We start from the raw sequence: 27,129 nt of genomic DNA, 5'->3' as shown, positions 1-27,129 counted from the left end.
TCACTAAGCACCAATCTCGGCAGTGTTTGGTCTATTCGTTATGGTTTGAATGACAACGTCCCGAAATACGAATGAATAGACCATCGGTCAAATGCGGCTGTAATTTCATAGAATACGGGAATTCACTATTCATTCGTATTTGGGTGTTAGTCTCTGAGGGCTCAAATGCGGTCGTATTTTTTTGCGATTCGTTAAAAAAAGCGGCAAAAAAATAGACCTGCTTTTTTCAGTCGTGTTTACATATGTTGCAAATAAAAAATCACTCACAACTGAATTAGGATGCCTATAAAAGGATGTTAGGCCCATTTCAAAACACCTACACTCAGAAATGGCAGCAGGACTGTGGGCCAGTGATCTTTTGTGTGCTGTGGGATTCCTCAGACTCAGACATCAGCCTGTAAGTACCCAGGGCCAAGAAACTCATAATGGTCAGCAGGTTGTACAGGTTCCGCGGAGGCTGCGCAGGCCTCGTTTTTTTTAGGGGGCGTTTAAACTTGAACGCATTGTCCGATGATAAGGTCATACAGATGTTCCGTCTAAATCGTAACAACATTTTCCGTCTGTATGACCTTGTCAAACTGGGCCTAGACCCTGAGACAGCACGCTCTCGCCCTGTCTCAGGCCTGCACAAACTCCTGGCTGTGTTGCACTTTATGGCTACTGGCAGCTTTCAGGATGTGTCTGGGGATGTCATAGGAATCTCACAGCCCACATTTTCCAGAATCTTAACACAGGTGATGTATACCTAACAACCTCTTCTGTTTTGTGTTTGTTTTAATTTTTCGGTGGCCAGTTCTGTCCTAAAATCTCAAGTTTATTGTTCTTTAAAATGTTCACACAGGTTTTGGCTGTTTTGCAGCCACACATTGAGGCCTCAATCTGCTTCCCTACCCAGGAGTCTCAGTGGCATTCCGTCAGGGTAGATTTCTATGAGCTGGCTGGCATGCCCAATGTGCTTGGAGCCATAGATTGCACACACATTCAGCTGAGACCACCTAGGGGCAGGCAGCACATATATAGAAACTGCCATTTTCAACACTCCACAAATGTGCAGGTGGTTTGTGATGCAAATCTCAAAATAATGAGTGTTGTTGCTGGTTACCCTGGGGGCTGCCATGACTCCTTCATCCTCAGTCAGTCATCCCTCTTTGATAAGTTTGAGGACGGACAAATGCCAGATGGGTGGCTGCTGGGTATGTAATTTGATATGTGTAGGCTTGCGTGTACTTTGCCCAAATACAGGTGCAGATGTATTAACCTGTAGAGGGCATAAGGAAGTGAGAAACCAGTGATCTATGCAAGGTGTTAAAGGCACCAGCCAATCTGCTCCAATATGTAAATGAACATTTAGGATCAGATTGTCTGCTGCCTTTATTACCTTGCACATATCACTGGTTTTTCACTTCCTTATGCCTTCTACAGGTTAATACATCTGCCCCACAGTGTGTTACTTATGCGTTGCTGTATATTCACATGAATCACGTTACTATATCTGTCTTTTAGGTGATGGAGGATATGGCTGTTTCTCTTGGCTTCTAACTCCATTGTCCCGACCTGATACCCCTGCTGAACACAATTACAATCATGCACATAAGTCCACGCGGAATATGATAGAAAGATGTTTTGGTGTGCGGAAATCTAGGTTTCGGTGTCTGGATAGTCTGGTGGCCTTTTGTTGTATAGTCCCTCCAAGGTGACTCAAATTGTGTTCTGCTGCTGCTTTCTTCATAACATGTGTTTGCAACAACATCTGCCACATGTTGAGCAGGAGGAGGAGGAAGAAAACAGCCAGCAAGCAGAGGAATTAGAGACATCTGGTGATACTTGGAGTACTGATGTAGGGAGGCAGGTTAGGCAACACATCATCAATAGCTATTTCTAAGGTAAGCTTGGTTTGCTTATTTCATTTGTTGTGTCTTCATTAATAGATGTTTTTGTTTTTTTGGTCAAAATCCATTACTCAGAATGTGTCTGTCTCCTTGACACATACAAACATACAACAGACAGAGGAGGGGGGTGCAAATCCCCATCCCTAAATTCCCTTCCGCACACTGAAAATTACCTGTAACCATCCCTGAACCCATCTGGCAATAAAATTCAGAGAATTAGTCTCAAATGTTTGCAAACACATGTTTAGCTGCCGGCCATGTCACGGCCTCTGCGATACAGCAGTCCCAACCTACATAATAGCAGTGCCCACATAGGGCCATGTAATTTGTCACAGTAGGCCTCATAATAAAGGCTATTACTAAAACACTTCCAGACAGAGAGCTAACTTACCCAGGAGCCACCCCCAGGATCTCCCATTGGCACTACAAGGAACAGCATGCCTTCCAAATGCTGCTCCCATTCAATGCCTCTTGCACACAAGCAGACAAACAATTTGGCAGTTGCTCAATCATACCTGGAGATAATTATATGTCTGGAAGTGTTTTAGTAATAGCCTTTATCATGAGGCCTACTGTGACAAATTACATGGCCCTATGTGGGCACTGCTATTATGTAGGTTGGGACTGCTGTATCTGCTGTTTCTCATTTTTTAGGACTATTTATGACAGTGTCACTAACATCATCTATCAATATTTCTGTAAATGTATATTTGTTGATGTTTTGCCTTTGCGTCAACATTTTCAAACACAAATTTATTAATATTATTTTTTAGGAATTTGTAACTTGGGCTAGTGTTTGCCAACAATTATGATTTTTCTTGTGTGTGCAGGTGTTGACGCTCAGGTTATACTACTACTATTTCTTGTGATTAATTTATAGTCATTGAATTTATATTGTTTGTATTTTTTGTTTTGTATGATTTAATCTTGGTATGGTTTTGTGCCCTCGTAAAAACATGAGATGAGCCTTGTGTTTTTGAGCTTGGGTACAGTGACATTGCCCAAGATCTGAGGCTGGTTCACAGCCTTGCAGATGTAGACTGTCGTGACTACGCAACATCACTTCCGGCATAGTGGCACCGTCGGTAGTGCCTTGCAATTTTGTCTTGGCGCTCGGGTTCCGCTTTTGGCGGATGTTGACAGTCGCGGTCACGTGACGTCACTTCCGGCACGGCGGAACCAGCGACAGTGGTGTTGGGAACTTTGTCCTGTATCTTTGGTTACACTTTGGTTCGCCTGCATAGTTTGGGAGGTGTTTTTTATCACTTGGTAATTGGATTGAGCAAGTGTATTTTATTCACATTGATTGTGTAGCTTTATAAGGACCTATGTTTGAGCATTATGCTGTAGCTGACCCCATGATGAAGGTGTGACAACCGAAACGGGCCATTGGGATGGCTGTTTGATTTATGGACTCTTTTCAGTGAACGCTGATGAGTATAAAGCAATATTTACAAAAGGCCTGATTATGCTGCTAACATATTAAATGTTTTTTTTTTTCATTTTTGCTACTTGGTGGTGTGCTGGTCTCCTTGTGTCTGACCCTTTTGGGTAAACATCAGGAATTAACGTATTATTAAGAATTGACACGGCACCCCTGGAACTCGATTTAAGTGTGTGCGCTTCATTTCTGGATATATATATATATATATATATATATATATATATATATATATATATACACACACACACCGCGCCGGCACTCGGACTGCCCCTTGGGCTAGCTTGCTACGGTGCCCTCCACTAGGGTGTCACCCCCATATCCAGAACGCAATGAAAGAGGCGGCACTCGGAGACTTTTAAATCAAAAAAGTAGCACTTTATGCACTAAAGTCACTTTTTTTGATTTAAAAGTTTCCGAGTGCCGCCTCTTTCATTGCGTTCTCTCTCTCTCTCTATATATATATATATATATATATATATACACACACACACACACACACACACACACACACACACACACACACACACACACACACACACACACACACATTGCAACACTGTAGGGGAACCGGACCCCGTTTCTTGGGGTAGGTGGCAGCAGGCAGCAGCTGAGAAGTCATACAAGTACAGTTTTTAGGGTACAACTGGCCACAACCAGTTATATTAAACAGAAAACAAAACAAACATCAAAAGAAAATACCTTACCTGTCCAGCACTAACTAAACACAAGATGTTCCTAACTGTCTCTAAACAAAAAAAAAAACAGAGTTTTCCAGTCAACAATGTATGGCTCACATGTATAAGGAACCGTATTTCTCTCAGAGATCCTGCCGTCTTCCCAGGCAGTCTGCACACTCTAATCAGGCTAGCAGCCCTATAACCCACTTACACAGCTGAAACCCTGATTAGCCCTCTGTGAGGCCAAAGACCCGAACTGGGCCCAACGTCTGGCACTTGCCCTATCTTTCTTTCAGGGCCCTTATCCAGCTTTTCCAATAAACTGAAAAGGTTCTGACAAAACAAAACATTTTCCTAGAAGTTTTCATTTTTCTAATACAGGTAAGACAAGAACCCGGGACAAACATACCTGCCCTCAAACACTATTCGAGTGTTCTTGGCACCCTCCTCCATCAGGAATATTGTCACGGTGCCATAGTCAAACAATGCAGCAAATCCAATGTAGGCACTCAGTCTTATTTAAAAGAAACACCTCTGGAGTCAGCAATTTGCAGCAATGTTTCAGGATTTATTTCCCTTCGTCAGGCTTCATACATAGGTGGTCAATCTTCTTTACGGTCGGCTCTGTGACTGCTTCCATCGTAGGACGCGACGTAACCCGGCGACCCCTGTCGCCGTGCAACGTCGCGCACGCGCATTGCGGCAGCCGCGCATGCGCATTCCAGACCCGTTCAATAAACCGCTGCGTGCGAATGGGTCAGAATGACTCCCATACAACGTTCCTTATATACACGAGCAGTACACATAACGCTGGGCGGCACCAGTTTCCGTTGGCCAGTCGGGAGGTGCTTCCAGAACGCCACCCCTTAGGGATACGGGATGGCGTTCCGGAAGCAACTCCCGACTGTCCAACGGAAACTGATGCCGCCCAGCGTTATGTGTACTGCTCGTGTATATAAGGTACGTTTATTACATGTATGTTGTATGTAAGAAGCCTGACGAAGGGAAATAAATCCCGAAACGTTGCTGCAAATTGCTGACTCCAGAGGTGTTTCTTTTAAATAAGACCAACGAGTGCCTACATTGGATTTGCTATATACGTGTACCAATAGAAGAATCGGCGCCAAGGGGTCGTGTCAACACCCAATATTAAACTAAACACTAAGTCAGTTTGGAATATAAGATTAGATGAGGGCTGAATTAGCACAAGACCATATAAGAGCCCCATTTTTTTGTGATTTGTTGTTTATGACAAAGCAGTTGCTAGGTAGTTTTTCCAAGGGACCTTGGGAATTTTCTATAGGTTGTTTTCCTTGTCCATCAGTATTTGTGGGTATAGGCTTCAGTGCATATAAAAGCTTGGGTCATGTGCTTCATACTTCCTCTTGCCATTTGGACAGCTAAGTAACACAGTCTCTGTGGCTGCTCAATTATTACTTTGATTTCATTACCTTTCCCTTCTGCTGCTTATTTGTCATTCCTTAGTTATAGTTCCCCCTTCTTCTTTCTCCGCTTTCCCACCCCCTCCTTTGTCGTTTAGGTTTTTGTACCCCCCTATCCCCCCGCTGTGCCCGCCGCATGCGTCCGCTCCTCCCCGCCTCCCCCCCCCGGCTTTCGGATGCGGCCCGATGCTTTGCCTCGGCCTGCTGACGGTGGCCCCAGGTCCGCGTCTTCGCTCCGGAGGCCAGGATGACGGCGGCTTTAGATTCCTCCTGCCCGGCGCCTGCTTCGGTTCCCCTCTCCTCGGCTGCGGCACCTGGCAGTGGACGCTGCTCACTGTGGCGTCTGCTTTGTCGGGTTGCGGCGCGGTGGGAGGATGTTCGGCTCCGGGGGTTCGTGCGGTCTGGTGTCTCCGGCCACTGGTGTCAGTTGCCCGGCGGCTGCGCCGCATGGCGGGACCCCCCCTTTTTTCTATAATTGCGGTGCGGTGCTGGCGCCGCTGCTGCAGGTCAGCCCCTGCACTGTGCTATGGGGGTCTCTCTAGCGGGCTCACCACTGCAGCTGTGGGGGTATTCTATCTGAGGGTCCCCGGGGCTTGACTTAGCAGCGTCCTGCTGCGGGGTCTCCCAAGGGAGGGGGGGCATTGGCTTCCTCTGGATCTGGAGCAGAGCCGGCCCTAACCAAAATGATGCCCTAGGCAAGATTTTGGCTGGTGCCCCCTAGCACCACTGCTGGTTCCACCTCTGACCCTGCACCCCTTTCCCAGCACCATCACCCTCCACCCATAGCAGTCCTTTTTTTTTTTTTTTCCTACCCCCTGTAATTTAAATAAGAACAGTGTGCACATTCGGCGCACAGCCCAAAAAGGTATGTGTTTTTGCTGGCAAGGGGCATGGCCACACAATAGTACCCCTAATTCAACTTATGCCTCACAGTAGTGCAACTTTATTCACAATCTATAATGCGATATTGTCCCTTATTCACTTTACATCACACAGTAGCACCACTTTACCTTATATACGTTACTCCTTCACATTACACAACACCATATTGCTCATCATTCACATTAGACTACACAGTAGTGCCCTTTCTATACATTACGCCACACAGTAGAGCACCTTATAACATAATGCCACACATTGGTAATGCATTTATACACATAATATCACACAGTAATGCCTTTTACACATATGACACACATTATTAATGTCCTTATAAACTTAATGCACCTTACACATTATGCCAACCCTTATTAATGCCCTTATACACATAATTGCCCTTACACATATGCCACACATTGTTAATGCCCTTATACACATAATGACACACATAGTGCCCCTTACACATATGTAACACATTATTAATGCCCTTATACACATAATGACACATATAGTTCCTGGCGTGAGTCAACTGGCAGCTCTGCTAACGTCGAGTGCCTATTTTTTATGAAAATGCATCTTATTTGCATTGCTATGTGGTTAGGATGCTCACAAGCAGCTTCTGTTGATTAAAATGATATGCGTCATGCCTATATACTGTGTGCGACTGTGGCTGTATCTGCATACAAAATGCTACACACAGAATATAGGCATGCCGCATATCATTTTAATCAGCAGAAGCTGCTTGTGCCCCTAGGCATACCAAATGGATCTGGAGGTAGGTCCCAGCGCTGGTTCGCTAAGGCTTCCTTCCCGTGGCCGGGTCTGCCCCCGCTTTTGCCTTCCCCGGTGGTTCCTACTGGGGTGATTTCGGGTTTTATTTGCTGGTATTACTCCTCCCCTGTTCCCCGCGGCTTCTGTCGGCATGGTCTACCTGTGTTGGCGATTCCTGTTTTTTCCCCTTACTTAATGGGTTCTCCCTGCTTCTGGTGTTCAACCCATATAGTACTTTCGTGGGCCACGCACTTCATTGTGCCCCCTCCTGGTTCCAAGTGGGTGGTGATTTGCCCCCCTTTTCCACCTTTGCTTCTTTTCGTTGTGTTGTATGTCGGCTCTAACCCGGTTTGTTCCCCCCTGAGTGTACAGTTTCAGCATCATCAGGACCGCAGAATCGGGGTACACGAGTTGGAGGCCAGGAGAAGATTCGGTGTTGGTGTCTGCTAGAGAAGTTCGGTCGGGATCGTCATCGGCTTGGGTGGTTCCAGGTCCTGCAGGTACCGGTGAGCATGCTGTTTTCTTTGTTCCTTTTGGCATTGTTTAGTTCTAGTTGTGTTTCCTCTGGTTTCCCCGGGCGCCCGCGGAATTTTGCCTAGCTTACTGTGCATCGTACGGCTATGGGAACTGGGTACGACGGGGTGCCGGTGGCTACGGGCATGTCGGCTCCCTGATGTTTTGGTGGCAGGTTCATAGTGCTATGTTGGTTGCAGGTGGTGCGGACGGTGTGAGGCGGCATTGCTGCCGCACTGCACTGTGGTCATACGGTCGTTTTCCACCGGGTCTCTGACTGTGTGGAGTTTTTACATTCTCCCCATCCGTACGTGGGGTCCTCGCTAATCCGCACATATATGGGTAGGTCGTGGGTGCCGTTTTATGTTGGCAGGGTACGTAGTGGATAGATTAGAAAGGGGCAGGTGGCCTTGTTCTATCTTACGTGGGTCGTGCTACACGGTCGTGGTGGCTAGCAGCTGGGGACGCGCAAATTTGTTGGTGGTTGCAGCTAGCTCGGTCGGGGGCGCATGGACTTCCTACTGTCTGGGTTTCTGCCTGCCATGCTGGTGCTCGGACCATGGACCGTCCTATTGTCATTGGCCCCCGCCCTGGGGGGCTGAGGGTTAGTGGCCTAGGTTTATGGTCGGCGCAGGGTGGGGGTACATTATCGTGTTTGCCTCTCTGCGGGGCAGTCACACAGTTGGGTATGCACCCCGGTCGCCTGCGGAGCACTTTCCGCTCCTTCAGGGACCAGGGTAGGTAGCACGAAGGTCCTTCCGCGGTTACCGGTAGGTTCCCGTGTGGGTGCCCATTTCTGTCACCTTTGTCTCACACACATGGGGTTTTGTTTTCTACTGCTTTTCCGGATGCTTCCTGCAGGGAGCGCTTTTCTGTTTTTTGACAAGTTCCCGTGTTTGGGTGACTTTGCGGTCATGTTTCCTGCTGATGCTGATTGGAGCTGGACGTTGCATCCGCTTTTCCCTTCTTCCCTTTCCCCGGTATCTGTTTTTTTTTTTATTTCTGGGTTTTCCGTTGTGGGGAGGTTTTTTCTGCATCGATGTTCTGTTCACCTGTTGGTTTAATTGCACGTTTTTTGCATGTATGCTTCCAGGCCGCTTCCTGTGATGGCTCGGGGCCTTGTTTTCTCTGGGCGCTTCCGTGGGTGGTTTACGCTTTTCATGATCGCCCTCCTTCCTCCCCCCCGGCCCTCCACCTGTTATTTCGTCTGGTTCCCAGAAGTTGGCGGCGTGGCGTTTTGTTTCCCGGTGTTGCAACCCGGAAAGGGCACCTGGGGTGGTGAGGCATGGTTGCGCCTCTTTTGCTACATTACGTGCATTGGTGCCTGGGTCGGCTGTTTATGTTTCTTTTCATGCCTGACTTGTATCTGGTGGATGGCCGAGTTGTTCGGCTACGTGGATGGGCTAGTGGTGGCACTCCCATGCTCTGGACGATGGCTCCGATTGCCGGGGTTCATTGGCTTTCTTGGGTAGTTTTGTTTACTCCGGCGCTGTGTTTTTTATCGGGTCACCTTAGGTACTTTGAGGGCCTTGGTCTGCGGGTTTTTTCCCGGGTTGGCGGGTCCGGGGCAACCGGAGTGTCTGCCCTTGCGAGCACTTCTTTTCGCTCCATACTACTGCGGCTGGCTGCTCTATCAGGTCTTTCATGCTATCCATGGCCTTTATGGGATGGGCGTCGAGGCATCCTATGGCTGCAGCTTTTGAGTGGGCACATTGATTTCAGTATACTTGGGTGAAGTTTGCTGGTCCCGTTTGGGTCCGGCCAGGTGGGGAGTAGTCTGGTTCATAAGGTTGCGCTGTTTCGGGCTCGTTTTTGCGCTGGTTTTTTCATTGGGCATGCCGGGTCAGTGGGTTGGTGGCCGGTGACTGGTTGTCTTTGTACTCCGGTTTGCCTGTCAGTGGTGTTTTATGGTGGGGTGCCTAGATGATGGTCGGTTCGGCTGCACAGGTACTGTGTGTGGGTCGATGCAGAGGAGATTGGCATGGCCCCTACGCATGGATGCCGCGCCAATCGTGAGGCGTTCCATATTTTCCTGTGCAGACATTCGGGTTCTGCGAGGGATTGGGATGGCCGGGGTCATTAGTTTCCCCCTTTTAGAGCGCAGGCGCTTACGGATGGTGACTCGTTACCTTTGGCGTGGGTGTGTGTCCGGTGCGGCCATTGGGGGATGGCCATTTTCTTTTGTGTACCCTCCTGGGTCCTCTTCGCTGGTATTTCAGTTTCTGTAGCATTACGGCTATGGTGGTTGCCGGGGGCTGGCAGTGGGGGGATCCAGGGTACCCATTTCCTTGCGGATTGGGGCGCCTATGCCTGCTGCATCGTCGGGTTCATTGGTGATGGCGTTAGGTGCTGGGCTGCTGGGGATATGCATGGTATACAGCCTCTGTGCATTTGGGTAGGTTTGTTGGGCTATTGATACCCGTTTCCTTGCGGATTGGGGCTGTTGCGCATGCTGCAGTGGTGGGTTTTGCAGCGGCAGTGCTTCGGGTGCGGGGCTGATGGCAGTCTGTGTGCTGTGCAGACTCTGTATGTTTTGACAATGCTAAATTCCTTTGTCGTATAAACAACCCTTTATGAAGCTAAGAACACTGTACGCTGTTTACTTAAGAAGTACCGTAATGGTACGCTAGTTGCGTAACGATCGCTCAGCCGTAGGCGAGACGCTCAAGCGTCACGTTCGCTCACGGCCCATGGATCACAGGACACGTTATTGGCTATGACTAGAGTAATGATTCGCTATGGCGTAGCTTACGCTCGAGACCACGAGGAGGTCACCAGCGGCGCAGACGCTCACAACGCTATACCTTAATGTTTAAACCTTATACCAAAGAAATACACAGAATACCTTAATGTGAGTACAGGGTGTAAGTGCAACCTTGTGTAACCTGACTAACTACAAAGCTGCTTGAGCGTCACCGACGCTCAAGTGAACACTTAACACTATAGGAAATACACAGATGCTGGTTTAGGTTCCAAAGCCTATTAACTGTATTATATCTAATATACTTGTAAAAGGGGATAACAGTACAAATGATACACTACAATATAACAGAGACTTCCTAACCACAGAACTAAACAATAAATACAAAAAGACAATACTACACTGACCTAAATGCAATACAATACAATACTATCTAATACAATACAATACTAGCCTAGTCTAGGGGAGATATGAGAGAACAGAACAGAGAGAGAGAGAGAGAGAGAGATGAGAGAAATTGGCTCACAGAAAGACAATGATTACGGAGAGAAACTTACGCACAAAGGGTATGATCGCCTGCGCCTCGATATCCAGCTCCCGGCTATCAGCAGATAACCGTTGATGAGAGAGTGAGAGCTGGATGTGGTCGGCCTGCCTATTTATGCCCCACACACAATGCAATCTCCTGGTCCTACAATCTCATTGTCCATTGGCCGAAGGAATTCGGCCCTGTATCATAACAAAAGGTCATAGGGTGATTCATACAGGTGGGCTGTGACGATTTCCAACAGCTCAGGTGGGTGGGAAACTGGGTTTCCCGCCGCATACCTGAGTATGTGTAAATAATAGAAATGGACATAAACTTCTTATGTCCATAACTATTCGCACGAGCGATTAATACGCTCCAAACCAACACCGGAATATTGCTAATTAAATACTCTTCCGATGGGTACCAAACACTGCTGTATGATTCCTGTTAGACCCTTCGTACGATATAAAGAGGGATTCCTCAGCTCTGGGACATTGTATTTTAACCAAACTTTCAGAATCTATCAAAGGGACCATGATCTACAAACTACATTAATTGTGAAAATATGTAACGAATGAGTCGCACGCTACGACTATATAAACTCTACCGTAAATACGCATACCGCGCCTGCGAGTGCACGCTATTGCGGGTATGCGCCTTCACGGGAGAGCGTACGCACGCGCAGCACGGACCAGTGTGTGGTGCAAATATGGCAACGTGCATTGAGACATTTTTCTGACTTTGACAGTCCACCCTTTGGCAGTCAATAATAACTGCCACAAAACGTTTAAGGAAAAAAATGTAAGTCAGGGGTTAATTGATTTCCATGGTGGGGTAAGGAAGAAGAGAGGAGTAGGTGTGAAAAGGGTATGACCTAGTGAGAGAGTAGAAGCATGTGTGTATGAGTCCATGTTTGGAGGGTCATGTATCATCGTGCCGTACGTGTGGTAAATCAAGCTTCGAGGTATTGCGAAGTATACATTTGAATTCCTTCTTATCCTGTGGTACAGGTCTGTGGATGGGCTGTCAAACTTTACCGAGCTCTTTTCGGATTTTGAACAAAATGGGGAGCACATTTTAGTTGATGATACATGAATGGGGGAGGTATGTGGTTGCTGATATCTGTGCCTGTATTCCCTATCGTCTATGTGTGTCATTACCTGAGGGTTGTAGAGATGAAGATAAAGAACACTTATGGAAAATGCAATGATATTCTATGTCAGGGAAATGTACATCTGTCGTCGAAGTTGTGTTCGGTATCTGTTGAGAGTCGTCTTCTTTGCGCTGTATTGCTCCTTGGGCATGAGCAAATAGCTTTGTCTGAGCCATCAGATTTACAAAAAATGTTGGGCTAGCGTGAGTTTAAAAGTACTAGGGAAACTGGGGATCCATGGCAAAGTTCATCAAGTGTCCATATTTAAAGTTGTCAAATCTTCTTCTTTGGTCAATCCGTTGTCTGTATACATCTCGTCTCGTCAGCTTCCTCGTCCAAGGGGGTCTTTGTATCTTGGAGAAAAAGCAGAAAAACAGGTGAAAGAAACGGACCGTATAATCGCATTTTCATCACATCCTGGTTTCTATCATTGGGTCATAAATCAAATCCAGGTTAATTACGGTTTCCTCACTCCTCAAGCTCATCACTTTTGTACTTTGTTTGCACCTCATTAAAGCCTGCCCGCATCTAAATATCAATCCAATCGATATAACGATACCCAAGATACATAGTAGAAACTTTCCAACATCCATTATGACTCCTTGAGCCCAGTCTCCCAAACCGGAGAACCAATTTCGCGGGTTCAACCATGACACCCAACCAGTCAGCTCATTACCTACAGCAGCAAGGGTGAGATTGTGTTTTCGACGAAATTCCCACTTCAATTGGAGAATATCGTCCATCTTTTGGTCTATGACCTCTACCGGGTCCTCGGTGCTATTTGTGATATACGTGCAACACTTTATGCCGTACTGTGTTGCTAATGTAACACAATATCCGCCTGTTACTGCTGTAAGATAATTAAGAACCATCCTATGCTGAACTAGTTCTGTTTTATAAGCTTGAAGTTCTCTTCCAGTGTATCTAAACGTGTCATCATACATTTCAGTGATATTATCTAACAAATTGGCGAGTGCGGAAATGTATCTATAATTCATCACACCTCGAGCGGTACGAGTGAAATCTAACGCTACCAGGACCTGAATCCCGGTGGATTCATGGATAAGATCAGAGGCCGGATGCTCTAACCTTTCTGACAGTTGTCTTTTAACTCGGTGCTCGTAATGAGTGTGAGTATAAGGAGCTTGGGCACCACGGTGTATGTCCTTCATTTTGTCATGTGTAACAGTCATCACTTCAGGCAATACTTTTCCAATATAACACAATCCTTCAGAGTTTGGGGCAAGCCACTTGTACGCCTTTCTCCCGCATATGAAATATGCATCATCGGGGAGAACATAAGGGACGGAGAAGGACATGACCATGTTACAAACCTTCCAGGTGAAATCTCCTGACCCTAATTCTTCCATCTGCCTAATGCATGTATCGGTTTGTACGATATGTGCACAGTATCCTGGTGATACCTCTCCAACTCTAGTAATCCTATTTCCTAAGGTATATCGATACCGGAAAGATTTTCCTCTACTGGCTATGTGGCGTACCAGCTCTGTATCTGTAGGCATTCTATCTGCTCTGTGTGAAAAGGTCATGGTAAGGTTGCTCCATGACACTTCCCAATTTCCCGGTTTTCTGGGATTGGAGATGTTAAAACATATGAGGGACCTATCCACATGGTATTGGTGGAGCTTCAAACTAGGAGGGCTGGAGATGTTAAACCTCCGGTCCACCGGTCTCCCACCACTTAGCTCAAGTACCTCCCCTAACGTTAAAGGAAATGGTACTAGCCCTGATTTACTGTGACCCTGAGGTACTTGAGAGCATACCCAACAATCTGTTTGGTTTAACACGTTACCCACTAAGGAGTGATAGTCACTCAATGGATGCCGGTCTATATGGATATTAAAACTAGATTGGCATTTCTTTATGCATCCATCTTCAACCAGATTATCACAGAGCCTACAGATACAATTTTCTTCAGCTAACAATCCATCACAATTTCTTCTATCGGATCGTTTTCTGATACTCGCCTTTGCTTGATGGTTTGGTTGATCTTGGAAAACTACGCCTCCATCATCATAATCGGAACCCATTCCAGAACCTCTTTCGACCTCTATGGTACTCTCGCCGGAACAGACTGCTCTGGTCAACATCATGGTTAACATCAAAATCCGGATCACAGTCTCTTGGGGCAAGTCCATCTTTGAGGAGGAAATAGAGAAGAATGAGAAGGGGGAAAAAGAAATTTTAAGGGAGAGGGGCTGGGAAGTGGAGAAAAACAATAAAAGGGAGAAGGGAGTCGACAACTGCTTTCGGTCTTCAAGGCTCAGGTGCCGCCTCAGTCCTCCTGGAACAGACACTCCAGTGATACAACCTCTACCGTCTGTTCCTTATCACGGGACTTCTCTGGATCAGCAACCTTTTTGCAGTGGGACGAATGGACCCAAGTCTCTCTCTCAGCAACCTTCAATGCTGTGGTGCTAGTCAATAAGACCTGGTATGGTCCTTCCCATCTATCAATAAGACAACCTGAGCGTAGAAAATTTCGTATCATTACATAATCCCCAGGTTCAATGTCATGACCATTACTACCTGGTAAATCAGGAATCACCAACTTCAGATTATCATTTTGACTCCTCAACTGCTTACTCATGTTAATCAAGTACTTTACAGTTACTTCATTGTTACATTTCAAATCATCCTGAGGGTTAATCATGACATGCGGTTGTCGACCAAACAGAATTTCAAAAGGAGACAGATTAAGGGGGGACCTGGGAGTGGTTCTGATGCTATACAAAACAATGGGTAAAGCTTCTGGCCACGTCAATCCTGTCTCTGCCATTACTTTACTCAATTTATTTTTAATAGTGCTGTTCACTCTTTCGACCTTCGCACTCGCCTGTGGACGGTACGGAGTGTGCAGCTTGCTATCAATACCCATCAACTTACACATTCCTTGAAAGACACCACCTGTAAAATGGGTTCCCCTATCACTTTCAATGATTCTAGGGATACCATATCTACATACAAATTCCTGCACAATTTTCTTAGCTGTAAACATAGCGGTATTTGTAGCTGCTGGAAAAGCTTCGACCCAATTCGAGAAAACATCTATACAGACAAGTACATATTTCAAATTTCGACATGGGGGTAATTGAATGAAGTCAATTTGTATTACCTGGAAAGGGCCGCCGGCAGGTGGGATATGGGATGGTTCTGTAGGTATTGCTTTTCCAATATTCTTTCTCAGACAGGTAAGGCATGACATTGCTCTTTTACTCGCATGAGAGGAGAATCCTGGGGCGCACCAGTATGCTCTTACCAATTTGCACATCCCCTCCTTGCCTAGATGAGTCAGCCCGTGAGCTGCTTCAGCCAGACATGGAAGGTATGCCCTGGGGGCCACTGGTTTACCATGTCCATCCGTCCAGAGCCCTGAGGACTCCTGGCCATATCCCTTTGCCCTCCAGACTGCTCTTTCCTGTGTGGAACACAAATTCTGCATCTCACACAACTTCTGTGTGTTGATGGTATTAAATACCATCAACTGTGTGGTGTTTGTCCGTATGGGGGTAGCAGCTGCAAGCTTTGCGGCTTCGTCTGCTCGGCTGTTACCAAGGGATACTGGGTCTTGGCTATATGTATGTGCTTTACATTTGATAACAGCCACTCTGTCGGGTTCCTGTATCGCTGTTAGAAGCCTTTTTATATGAGCTGCATGCGCTATCGGTGTACCAGCCGCCGTCATGAAATTTCTGAGCCGCCATAGGGCTCCGAAATCATGGACTACCCCGAAGGCGTATCTAGAATCGGTGTAGATATTGGCAGACTTACCCTTAGCCAATTCACATGCTCTGGTTAGGGCGACCAGTTCAGCAACCTGGGCTGAGTGAGGTGGGCCTAGCGGTTCCGCTTCTATGGTGTCTTGGTCATCTACGACTGCGTATCCAGTACACAAGTCTCCCGAGTCTGACTGTCTGTGACAACTACCGTCCGTGTAGAACGTGAGTTCTGCATCTTCCAGTGGATTGTCACTGATGTCAGGCCTTGCGGTAAAATTTTGGGTCAAATATTCCATACAATCATGTGCATCTTCCTTTGCATTAAATCCTCCTTCCCCATCACTCTCACCTTCCACCCTTTGTGTCTGACCAGGCACACCTGGGAGAAATGTTGCAGGGTTTAATGCACTGCATCTCCTTATGGTGATGTTTACTGGGGCCATTAATGCCAATTCCCATCTCGTAAACCTTGCTGATGAGACATGTCTGGTTTGGGCAGAATTCAATAAGGCAGATACCGCATGCGGTGTATGGATTGTGAGGTTGTGGCCTAGCACGACATCTTCGCTTTTTGTCACTAGCAATGCTATCGCCGCAACGCTATGCAAGCATGTGGGGAGGGATCGCGCTACCGTGTCTAGCTGAGCGCTGTAGTATGCAATTGGCCTGCTGGCATCACCGTGTTTTTGTGTTAGTACACCTGCTGCGCACCCAGCACTTTCTGTTCCGTATAGTTCAAAGGGTTTCCCATAGTCTGGCATACCTAGTGCTGGTGCCTGCGTTAGGCATTGCTTGAGTCTCTCAAATGCGGTTTCGGATTCGTCTGTATGCGAAATCCGATCAGGTTTGTTTGAAGAGACCATTTCCTGCAAAGGTAGCGCCAATATGGAAAACCCTGGGATCCAATTACGGCAATACCCACACATTCCTAGAAACGTCCTGATCTGTTGTTGGGTTTGTGGCAGTGTCATGTCTCTAATGGCTTGGATTCTATCAGCGGTCAGGTGTCTCAGTCCTTGTGTTAGACAGTGTCCCAAATATTTTACCTTAGCTTGGCATAATTGCAACTTGTCTTTGGAAACCTTGTGACCTGTGTCTGAAAGATGAAACAGGAGCTGTTTCGTATCCTTCAGAGATGCTTCCAGTGAATCTGAACACAGTAATAAATCGTCCACATACTGTATCAACACTGATCCACTGTCTGGTTGGAAAGACTGTAAACAATCATGCAAAGCCTGAGAAAATATACTTGGACTGTCTATGAAACCTTGGGGTAACCGAGTCCACGTGTATTGGACTCCTCTGTATGTGAATGCAAACAAATATTGGCTGTCAGGGTGCAGAGGTACCGAAAAGAAAGCGGAGCAGAGGTCAATAACAGTGAAAAATTTGGCAGTGGGAGGAATTTGCATTAGGATGACAGCTGGATTTGGCACTACGGGGAACTGACTCTCAACTATTTTGTTAATCCCCCTTAGATCTTGCACTAGCCTGTAACCCCTCCCCCCATTCTTTTTAACAGGGAAGATGGGACTATTTGCTGTGCTGGACGTTCTTACTAGAATGCCCTGTTGTAGCAAGCGCTCTATTACGGGAAAAACTCCTAACTCCACCTCTGGCTTCAGAGGATACTGTGGGATTTTTGGAGCTATCCTACCATCTTTTACTTGTACTACTACTGGAGCTACGTTTGCCATTAATCCAGTGTCCTGTCCATCTTTCGTCCAAAGTGACTCTGGTATCTGAGATGTCATTTCTTCTACTTGGGATGGATTCCTATTTGTCATAATGGAATGTGACATTAATTTTGATGGGGAGTCTAACATGTCTCGTACTTCCTGAGCGTGATTCTCAGGGATGTCCAAGAATACACCTTCAGGAGTACAATAAATGACGCAACCCATTTTACATAGTAAGTCTCTTCCCAGGAGATTAGTTGGTGCCGATGCAGCCAGCAAAAAGGAATGCTTGGTATGCAAAGGCCCTATTGTAATCTCGGCTGGTTTGCTAACAGGGTAGTGCTGGACTACTCCTGTTACTCCCATGGCTGGAATTGTCCTACCAGTGGTTCTCATGCCCACTGTCGAATTTATCACTGACTTGGCCGCCCCTGTGTCTACAAGAAAGTTTAAAGTTTTACCAGCCACATTGATTGCAATCTCTGGTTCGCTTCCAAGACTGGCAATCAACTTAACTGGCTGCAGATTACAGGTATGGCCACACCCCTATTGGGTATGCTGACCTCCCTGAATCCCATTGGCAGCAACTACTTGTGAGGGGGTTAGCTGGGAACTACCAGAGGCATGCCAGTCTCTGTTTGGGGGATATCTTTTTGTTTCCCCTGTATGTGGCTCAAAACTCCGCCTCTGTGGACCCTGCTCCCAATGTCGTGTGTTATGTTGTTGTCTAGGGGGTTGAAAAGATCTTTGTACATTCTTTGTTCTACATTCTCGTGCAAAGTGTCCCGGTCTGTTACAAGAAAAACATGTTATTACACTTGCCTTACCCACAGGATTCGGTGGTACATACGCAGGTTGCCTTGTGGTCAGCGCCTGTATACTTACGGACATCAACTTATCACTTTGCGACTCCCTGTGCCTAGTGATGTTTCTGTCGTGATCAATAGCAGCCTCTCTCAATGTGGACACTGACAGACCTCGCCAACATGGTTGTGTGGTCTGTACCCTAGCTTTTAATGTTTCTTTCAAACCATCCATCAGTACAGATACTGCTACTTCTCGATGGTTTTGGTTGGTCTTAATGTCTTCTATACCAGTGTACTTTGCCATTTCTAATAGTGCCCGGTGAAAATATTCTGTTGCCGTTTCGGACTCCTTTTGCTTAATGGAAAATATTTTATTCCATTTAACAACGGCTGGGAAATACTCCTTTAGCTGTAAATTTATCCTTTTTACATTATCCTTGTTGTACACGTCTGTAAGCGGTACATCTTTATCCAATGCACAGTCAGCTAAGAACTGAGTTGCGTCAACATTGGAAGGTAAACAAGCTCTTAGCAGTATCAGCCAATCCTTGTTGTTGGGTTCTACAGTGTTACCTAGATCCCTGATGTATTTTTGGCTAGCAACTAAATCCTTCCTGGGGTCAGGAAATTCGGACACTATTGTTCTTAATTCCATTCTGGAAAATGGAGTGTACATGGCAATGTTCCTTATGGGAGTGGCTCCAGACACATCTGTTTTTCCATTGGGAACTGCTATTACCCTTACAGGAGCAATTCTAACAGCCTCTTCCTGTGTAGATTCTACTGCTTGTTGTGGTACAATTGTTTCAGTGTAGTGCATGGTGCCGTACTTACCCGTTGACACGACCTCACCTATCCCTCCGCTAGGGGCTTTCACTAATCTCGTGGGTGTCGCTGTGCCTACTGTGGTCTCTGCTATGGTGGCTGCAAGAGAGAGAGCTGAAATTGTTGCTGAATCGTCTTCTTGATCACACTCCTGAGGAAGGTTCAAAACAGGGTACATCTTGCACGGGTTAATACTTGCATGAGTTATTTGGTTAACATCATTAACATTTACAGTGTTACTAAGAGTTTGTGTTTTACAACCCAGTGCGTTTCTCTCCGCAATCAACTTCTCTCCTGCAATGTATGGTGGAGGAGGAGCTGTGGCAATCAACTTCCTGACTGCCCCAGATCCTGCCGCCAGAGCCAAACCTCTCTGTATCTCACCTTCCTGGTGCCATAACTGTAAATAATCATGATGCTGAATTCGTCTCTTTGCTGATTTTACGAGACATATCCTCCTCCTTAAATTTTGTAACACTTCTGGACTGAAGCTACCTATTCTTGGGAATTTGTCCCTGTCTTGTACAGTCATTCTCTCCCATTCATCACATAAAACCTCTGTGTGACTACCGTATTTTTCACACATTACATATCGTGCCGACCCAACTGGTCGGTTCTCTGAATCAACCCGAACCGAGGTTGATCGCCCCCTACCTGAACAAATGGCCCCCATAATCTGCAGGCGTTGCTTATTCCTCCTTGGATCTTTATCTCAAGGTTTTCAGCGAACCCTTACAAACAAACCAAGATGTCCTTGGGCAGGCCGGCGGTGGTGGTTTATCAAGTACCCCACTTACTTCTCGCCCACGTTGGCCAGTACTGCAATCACTGTAACCAGAGCTGCTGTACCCAACCTAGGGCCCCTGTGAACCTTTATTTACTGGGGCGCGTTCCCCAGCAAGTATCGGTTGTTGGATAGTTCCTGAGTGACCAGCGAACTTCCCTTCCAAAAATAAAAAATTACACAAATCACGTCAGAATGTACAAATAGCGTTTGTGACCACTTTACTCTAATGGTATTAGGTCAGATTACTAACTACTGCACACAATTACGTGCGGTCCAATCGTTCAGTACACGAGCACTACTTGTCATGTACTGAAAGATCAATGGAATCGATGTTTCCGGCCGCGATTCCTTCAGCAAGAGCTTATGGCCTATATGGGTTCTGCACCAACACCCCAGGCGTTGTGCCACTGGACTTTTATAGCGGACCTCTTTGTCTATTTTACCTGTTACCTTATGACCTCCTGGTCTTGTTACCTTATGACCTCCTGGTCTTGTTACCTTATGACCTCCTGGTCTTGTTACCTTATGGTCCGCTATACTCTAATGCTCAAATATTATTTAACCAGGGATGCCTCCCTAGCCACCGTATATGTCACTTACACGTGTGTCCCTTGACGAGTACCCGGCTTTCCTTTTGGTTCCACCTTAAAGTTATATAAACTTTTGTATACAAAACACACTCACTCAACACATGTACACTTTTGTTTCTATATCTATTTCTGCGCAGAAATTGTCTTTAGGCCAAAAGTGTTACCAATTAGGAGCAGGATCTGTTAAACTAAATTTCAGATTTTTTTTTTCCAAAAATAGATTTGCGTTATTTACCGCGTCGCGTTATCTACCGCTGTGCGTTAATTATCGCCTTTGCGTTACTTCACTTTATCACAGCTTGAGCTACGTGGGCGTAACCGGACGCTACGTTGCGTAATGAACGCTGCGTGCGTCTGCCTTTGGATTGCGTACGCTAGTCTTTGTTAGCGACACGTGTACGCAATATAAAGATCCACCGTAACACAATTTCTATTTTTATCAATGTAAATGATCCCTGATCATCTACCGCAATCCACACTGACTGCCTTGTATCTCAGACAAACCGTGTGTTTGTTCTATACTTTAACTATCACCTCTACTATGAAATAACAGCAAATCTCTTTTTAGCACTTTCTATCAACTATAAAATTTGGCAAACAGGAATAGTGATATACGAAAATGAAACAGAAAATGCAGATATATGTATGCGTGCGTGTATACGCAAGACAGAAGAGAAATAAACAGTTTTAAAAGACACAAGCGTTTTGTTCTTCCGGTTCCCGGATTCCTTCAGCACTCTTTATCTAAGCGAAGCAGACTCTTATCCCGTCAGCACTGTGAGACAACCTCCCACCCTTTGCTGGAGGGATAATGTCTGCTGATCTACCTAGTGCAGATATGAGAAGGATAGGACGAGTCCCCAATTGACAATGCTAAATTCCTTTGTCGTATAAACAACCCTTTATGAAGCTAAGAACACTGTACGCTGTTTACTTAAGAAGTACCGTAATGGTACGCTAGTTGCGTAACGATCGCTCAGCCGTAGGCGAGACGCTCAAGCGTCACGTTCGCTCACGGCCCAGGGATCACAGGACACGTTATTGGCTATGACTAGAGTAATGATTCGCTATGGCGTAGCTTACGCTCGAGACCACGAGGAGGTCACCAGCGGCGCAGACGCTCACAACGCTATACCTTAATGTTTAAACCTTATACCAAAGAAATACACAGAATACCTTAATGTGAGTACAGGGTGTAAGTGCAACCTTGTGTAACCTGACTAACTACAAAGCTGCTTGAGCGTCACCGACGCTCAAGTGAACACTTAACACTATAGGAAATACACAGATGCTGGTTTAGGTTCCAAAGCCTATTAACTGTATTATATCTAATATACTTGTAAAAGGGGATAACAGTACAAATGATACACTACAATATAACAGAGACTTCCTAACCACAGAACTAAACAATAAATACAAAAAGACAATACTACACTGACCTAAATGCAATACAATACAATACTATCTAATACAATACAATACTAGCCTAGTCTAGGGGAGATATGAGAGAACAGAACAGAGAGAGAGAGAGAGAGAGAGATGAGATGAGAGAAATTGGCTCACAGAAAGACAATGATTACGGAGAGAAACTTACGCACAAAGGGTATGATCGCCTGCGCCTCGATATCCAGCTCCCGGCTATCAGCAGATAACCGTTGATGAGAGAGTGAGAGCTGGATGTGGTCGGCCTGCCTATTTATGCCCCACACACAATGCAATCTCCTGGTCCTACAATCTCATTGTCCATTGGCCGAAGGAATTCGGCCCTGTATCATAACAAAAGGTCATAGGGTGATTCATACAGGTGGGCTGTGACGATTTCCAACAGCTCAGGTGGGTGGGAAACTGGGTTTCCCGCCGCATACCTGAGTATGTGTAAATAATAGAAATGGACATAAACTTCTTATGTCCATAACTATTCGCACGAGCGATTAATACGCTCCAAACCAACACCGGAATATTGCTAATTAAATACTCTTCCGATGGGTACCAAACACTGCTGTATGATTCCTGTTAGACCCTTCGTACGATATAAAGAGGGATTCCTCAGCTCTGGGACATTGTATTTTAACCAAACTTTCAGAATCTATCAAAGGGACCATGATCTACAAACTACATTAATTGTGAAAATATGTAACGAATGAGTCGCACGCTACGACTATATAAACTCTACCGTAAATACGCATACCGCGCCTGCGAGTGCACGCTATTGCGGGTATGCGCCTTCACGGGAGAGCGTACGCACGCGCAGCACGGACCAGTCTGCGGTGCAAATATGGCAACGTGCATTGAGACATTTTTCTGACTTTGACAGTTTGGATACGGTTTTTGGGCTCTGGTACCAATTCCTTGCGGATTGAGGGCCGTTGCGGGTGCTGCGGCGGCACGTTCTTCAGCGGCAGCACTTCAGGTGTTGTGCTGCGGGGACGGTGCATTGTATGGTGTTTTAGGGCTGGGGTACCCATACCTTGCGGATGGGGGCATCTGCGCATGCTGCAGGTGGCAAGTTCTTCGGCGGCATCGTTTTTCAGGTGCTGGGCCGCTGGGGATTTGCTTTGTTTTGTGTTTTACGACTGGGGTACCTGTTCATTGCGGTTTGACGTGGCTGCGCATGCTGCTGGGCAGGTTTTGCAGTGGCAGCGATTCCGGTGCTGGGCATCTGCGTGGTGTCCGATTGGTGTATGTCGGATGCGTTTTTCGGGCTATCGTACCCATTTCTTGCGGATGGGGACAGTTACGCATGCTGCGGCAGAGGTTTTCTTCAGCAGAAGCGATTCAGCTGTGGGGCCGCTTAGTTTGTGCGTAGTATTGCGGTTTGGCGGAAGGTCGCTACCAGCCAGCGGTCAAGGGTGTGCATAAGTGGTCATTGTGGGGCACCTCCCTTTTGGTAAGTCGGCGAGTGTCCTCTCCCTGCGGGTGGACTACGGATGTTCCCGTGCGGTTTCGTCCATTGCTTTGCTGGAGTAAGGGGTGGTGAGTCCTGCACAATGCGGGTTATGCTTTAGGAGGGGTGGGAAGTCCCCTCCTAGGTTATTCAGTTTTCTGCTAGTTGACTGATGCTGGTGGGTTGGTAGCGCCTCTTTTTCTAATGGGGTTTGGATGCGGCTTCAGGGCTATGTTACCCATTTCTTGCGGATTGGGGCAGCTACGTGGACTGCAGAAGCTGCGATTCGGGTACTGGGCCACTGGGACTCTGCGTTTAAGTTTTGTGTATGTTTGTAATGTCTCAGTTGCGCCTGTTGCACGAACCCAAAAACTATGTTTACCGGTCAGTTTTTGAACGGATAGCATTCAGGAATTGAGGGTGTGAAGCAAATTTTAAAATTTTCCTCCGAGGGGGCCTAATTACAATTGGCTTATCAAAGGTCCACAGGAGGTTTTTTGAGTTTTCTCCTTCACTTGGGTTTGTTTTTTGCTACTGTTTATCGTGTAGTTTTATTGTCTGTTTTAGTCACCGGTGTTAGGGATCTTTTCTTTTTCAGATGCTATCGACACGCAGGTGCGTGTGCCTGTTGGGCCATTTTTTTTTTAAATATGAAAAATTTTGGGCGGCTTTGCATCCTATTGCAAGAGGAATGGCTGTGGTTTTGGTCACGGGATGGTCCCTGGGTACGGAGCTTGTGGCTTGCGTGGGGGTCATTTGGTGGGGTTTTCTTTTCTACCGGGTAGGTAGTTGATGTCACCCGTTTAGGTGTCCTGCCCTTAGTCAGTACTGTGTTTGGGTCGTGTTCATAGGCTTCTGCCTCATATTTGCTATCAGGTCCCCTTTTGTTGCTCCATGCACTCACTGGCTGTTCAGCGGCGTTCTGCTGTCATTGGCCGGGGAGGATTATGCTTTGTTGTTGTTGTGGGGGTGCAGCGTGTTTCTCTGCTGTCTGTTCGGGCCCGGGAGACGGTGGCTCTGCGGGTTTATTTTGTAGCTTTCGGTGGTTTGTTAGGGCGGTTTCTTTGCTGGTTCTCCGGCCCCACAGTTTTTTGCAATGTTAAGCTGTTAGTCTTTTCCTCGGGGGGGTCGATGGTTTTCATGATGGGGCTTTTGGGTTTTGCTTTAGCTTACGAGGTTGTTTTTATGTTTTTTCTGGGGATGGCGGTCGTGGTTTGGTAAACCTCATTGTGGCGGGAAAGTCGCTACCAGCCAGCGGTCATATAGGCCTAAGTGGTCATTGTGGGGCACCCTCTTTTGGAATGGACGGCGATTGTGTCCTTACCCTGCGGTTGGACAATTGGACGCTCACCTAGGGGAGCATCCATATTTGCCAGAGGAAAGAGTGGTGGGTCCTGCACAATGCGGGTTAGGCATGTAGGAGGTGGTTGTTGTGGTAGTCCCCTCCTCAGTTTCAGTGATATAATCAGATGACTGGAGCTGGCGTTAGGTAGCGCCTTTTTCTTTGCCATCCTCCAACATAAGATCTAGTTTAAAGTTCCGGTCAGTCATCAATAAATACTGTCTGACCTTTTAAATCTAGCTACTGGTGTCCGTGTCTTTATTTGTAGTGCTAAGCTAGCTTAAAGTTAAAGTGTAAGTGATCACAATAAAATGATGGGAGCCTTATGATAGCATGTTCCATAAAAACAATAAGAATATCAATGGTTTATACAGAGAAGATGTGTTCCACACTTCTAGCAACACTACTTAAAGCGTTGAAGACAATTGTAGACAATTCGCTAAAGCCTCCTCCTTCTCCCTAATGTTGTTTTGAAGATAGCATCATAACAAAGATAACCCAACGTGTTTCGTCTTTCTCAAGACTTCATCAGGGGTACATCTCAATTAACTGTAAAGTAATCAAAAAAATGACATGACTTGACAACTCTTTCGTGTGTGTTTTGTGGAAAAACCCATATACCACTGGAACTTTATGTAGGGCAATCAGCCAGGTCTTCTGTAGATCCACACTAGAAGCCCAGTATCTGTTTTTCACACTAGAAGCCCCGTATCTGTTTTTCACAGATACTGGGCTTCTAGTGTGGATCTACAGAAGGCCTGGCTGATTGCCCTACATAAAGTTCCAGTGGTATATGGGTTTTTCCACAAAGCACACACGAAAGAGTTGTCAAGTCATGTCATTTTTTTGATTACTTTACAGTTAATTGAGATGTACCCCTGATGAAGTCTTGAGAAAGACTAAACGCGTTGGGTTATCTTTGTTATGATGCTATCTTCAAAACAACATTAGGGAGAAGGAGGAGGCTTTAGCGAATTGTCTACAATTGTCTTCAACGCTTTAAATCGTGTTGCTAGAAGTGTGGAACAACACATCTTCTCTGTATAAACCACTGATATTCTTATTGTTTTTATGTTTTAATACATTTTTTATGGAACATGTTATCATTATATTCCAAACTGACTAAGTGTTTCATTTAATATTGGGTGTTGACACGACCCCTTGGCGCCGATTCTTCTATTGGTACACATCTTTATTCTTAGTTCCTCCTAACAGGGGACTTTGTCGAATCAGACTGCCACCTTTAAAAGTATTTTAGTGTTAATTTTCGTAAGTGTTGTAATTTAGCGCAGAAGGAGAGATTTGGTTTAATATATATATACACGCACGCACACACACACACGGAAACCCCCCTGAATAAATCCTGCGTTTGCCCCTGCATTCTTAAAACCATATTTAAAGAAGGAAATTTACGAGAGGACTGGAGATAATGTAGAGAAATTATGGGTTGAGATTTCGAGTGGGGCTAAAGATACAAAAAAAAGTTTAATAGGGACATGTTATAAACCGCCAGATATTAGTGTTTGTGACAAATTACAACTCTTGCAGCAAATCAAAAAAGCTGCAGGAATGGGGTATGTTATTTTTGTTGGGGACTTTAATTACCCAGGCACATATTGGAACACCGAAACAGTAAATACAGCTAGGGGTAACAGGTTCTTATTCATGCTAAAAGATCATTACTTGTCCTTGGTAATTGAGTAACCAACTAGGCATAGGACTATATTGGACCTAATACTAACTAATAATGAGGAAATAATATCAAACAATAATGTAGGGGAGACCTTAGGAAATAGCAATCATGATTTATTTATTTATTATTTATTAACCGTTTCTAATATAGCGCAGCATATTCCGTTGCACTTTACAACTGGAACAACAGTAATAGAACAAAACTGGGTAAAAACAGACAGACATAGAGGGAGGAAGGCCCTGCTCGCAAGCTTACAATCTATAGGGAAATAGGCATTGATACACAAGGATAGATGAGGTTCTTAATGGGTTGTAGGATATGATCACCCCGCAATGTTGGCGAAGTGTCAGGAGGGTGTGAGAGTAAAGAAAGACAAGATATGTGATGTTATGTATACTGTACAGAGAGGATGTAATTAGATAGGGAAGCACCGAAGGTTATGTGGGTGGGTCTGGAATTTGATAGACTTGTCTAAAGAGTTGTTTTCAGAGAGCGTTTAAAGGTTTGGAGACTAGAGGCGAGTCTTATTGTGCATGGGAGGGCATTCCACAGAGTGGGTGAAACCCGGATAACGTCATGTAATTTTGAGTGTGAACACGTAATGCATGTGGATAAGAGACGTTCGATTTCAGCTTCCAAAAACAACAATATAAGGGTCTAACTAAGACTTTTAACTTTAGAAAAGCTAATTTCATATTGCTGAAACAAGTAATGACGGACATCAATTGGGAAAATGTATTTCATGGTAAGAATACAGCTGAACTGTGGGATGTTTTTACAACTGC

The 27,129-nt window shown here is 45.8% G+C and overlaps 1 long non-coding RNA gene and 1 other non-coding gene across 2 annotated transcripts in view; both read left to right on the top strand.

Annotated features, from left to right (window-relative positions):
• Positions 1–27,129, top strand: part of LOC134944985 (uncharacterized) — a 123,325-nt gene that overhangs the window by 63,277 nt on the left and 32,919 nt on the right. The window lies entirely within an intron of this gene.
• LOC134932621 (U6 spliceosomal RNA) lies at positions 9,545–9,647 on the top strand. The gene has a single exon (XR_010179426.1). It is a non-coding gene; the product is annotated as a U6 spliceosomal RNA (small nuclear RNA).

This window comes from Pseudophryne corroboree, chromosome 1 (assembly GCF_028390025.1).
Source record: "Pseudophryne corroboree isolate aPseCor3 chromosome 1, aPseCor3.hap2, whole genome shotgun sequence".
In the NCBI taxonomy this organism is placed as follows: domain Eukaryota; kingdom Metazoa; phylum Chordata; class Amphibia; order Anura; family Myobatrachidae; genus Pseudophryne; species Pseudophryne corroboree.
The sequence above is the reverse complement of the archived record's forward strand: the minus strand, read 5'-3'. Positions and strand labels throughout refer to the sequence as shown.